Source organism: Belonocnema kinseyi, chromosome 7 (genome assembly GCF_010883055.1).
Source record: "Belonocnema kinseyi isolate 2016_QV_RU_SX_M_011 chromosome 7, B_treatae_v1, whole genome shotgun sequence".
NCBI classification, from domain to species: domain Eukaryota; kingdom Metazoa; phylum Arthropoda; class Insecta; order Hymenoptera; family Cynipidae; genus Belonocnema; species Belonocnema kinseyi.
The window spans coordinates 87,643,829-87,646,300 of NC_046663.1; positions in this window are offsets into that span (position 1 = coordinate 87,643,829).

Here is a 2,472-nt window from a genome sequence, read left to right on the forward strand (position 1 = left end):
ATAACTGACAAAATGTTCAGCTGAACATTTTGAAAGCTACAGAGTAACATCTCACTTTTTAATATCTACAGATGCTTAATATCTACAGATACTTAAATATGTTAACCCTGAACATCTAGATATTACATTTGAACATCCATTTTTCTCCGTATATTGAGTAACGTAATCCTTAAAGCAAATTGACATATGCTGAAAATAATTATCATTTGTAATAGAAAGTATTTCATAAAGTAAATAGAAAGGTTTTTTGATTACTTGCAATACAAATTCAATAGCATTTTTTTAATAAAAAATTTATATTCTTAAGCAGGATTGATGAATTTTTTGAAAAGTCCTCTTTGCGCTGTAAAAACAAGAGATCTTTTTTAGCGTATCATTTATTCGTATCTTGTTTTTGAGTAGGATAACTTCATTCTGTTATTTCCAATGCAAACAAACGATTCTAAGATCCCACCAATGGTCTCATGTTAATACCACTCGAGACTGTTTTTTCGGCGTCTTATTTTAATACCTGAAACTAACTCCGAAATAATACTTTGTTTTTCCAGTGTACGATATTTTTCATATGGGGTTTCTCTCATTTAAACATCTGTTAACTTTAATATTACTTTTCGGATAAGGCAGTTTCACAATACAATTTCCCGTTCATGCAAAACCTTGCAATTGAATCTATATTTAAAGTAGGTTATATTTGAACTTTTTGAATGAATTACAGAGTGCATTCGTCACATGAAACTAAAAATCAGAATCTCTTTAAATATAAAAATAATTCTGTTTTCTTCTTCTTTCCTATATCCTCAACATTTTTAATATAATGAAAAACTTTTCCAAAAAAACGACAATATAAAAAAAATAGTATTCTCTCCTTAAATAATTAAATTTTGATTGAAACCTACACTGAGAAAACTATATCGCATGAATTACAATATATACCGTAATTCCTGCGCTATATATCGTAACTATCGCATTATAATAGCGGAAAATCGTGATATCGTACATTGCAAGTTTTTACATTATATACCGCATAATTGTGCAGTCTATAACGTCAGAATTTAAGTTTATTACGCTATCACATTGTGTGTCTTCTTTTATGATCTCGCGAGGGTTCGAGTAGTGAACAAACGATCACAGGAAAAATTAAAGATAAAGTTTACATCGATTCCAGGTGAAAGATTCACCGGAACAAAAATTAATCTTGCCAGATAAACTTTACATGAATCGAAGATAATTTCCGATTTTTAACCTTGCCTGGATAATTTTTCATCTTATAATCGCTCCGTTTTTATTCGAGGTGTAGTGACAATTACGACGCCAGCGCTATCCAGTGTCGTTTAACTTCATTAAATTTGAGGAAATAGGGATTCCCATCTGTCAGTTACATTTTGCATCGACGAGTTCAGAATTATTTTCCTAACCTCAGTGAAAATATGTTTAATCACTAACCGTTGCAGGTCTTACCTACAGCAAATTTTTCCTTTTTTCTGTGATCTTTTTAAAGCTGGTGTCTCGATTTATAGCTCGAACTCACTCACACTCTGCCTTTTTCCATTGCTATTAAGGACGCCGCGCCGTATAGACGACGACACTAACCAAATTTAACTTAATTTTTTCTGTGATAATAGTGCATTATAATATCGTTCAAAGCTCCGGGACCTGATTGTACGTTATAATATTGCGCTTTCTTGCAATATAGAGATTTTGCGATATCTTTTTCTCCGTGTAAAAGTAATTAGCAATAAAAATAATAAACTCACTCAAAGGTCAGTTCTTCGAAAAATCTCTTCATTATTTCAAACTCAGTTATTTTCTCCCAATATACATGAATTTCATTCTTCCTCTTCGCATTCTCATGTTCAACTGCCACATTCAGTTCTCGAACTCCAATAGGACCTACTTAGAATAGGACATTGAATGCTTTCATTTCATCCTCCCAAAAACACTAAGAATCGCACATTCCTCTCAAAAATTTGTATCTACCCCATAACTCTGAATATAATATTTCCTCTACAGCAGCGAAAAACCAGCCTAAATCTTAATTTTTCTAAGTTTAAAAAATTGTGCCTCCCCTCAATGCATGGTTCTTAAAATGAAAATTAATTCCCTTATATTAAAAGCTTTCTCAACAATCTTAACTGACTTCATCAGTCCCGAAAATTAGGTTACCGAATCCAATAAATTCTGGTCACGAGCAGCTAGCAAAAAGTGACGAAATTAATTATTTTGCTTTTGCTTTTGAAAACCTTCTTTATCCATTAATAAGTTGTACATATATATCTCGCGACCTTTGGGTGGAAGGAGCAACTGAATCACGACTTGCTAGAGTGCTACAATGCTAGTGTGGCCCGTGAAAGGGGTTACATGGCACGGCTACATGCTCTATGGTGCGAGAAACACCCGGAGCTATCGCACTTTTCGCAGCAACGTCTGCGAAACCATGCTGAACTACTCCGTAAAAGGGGCTATGTAAGCGGA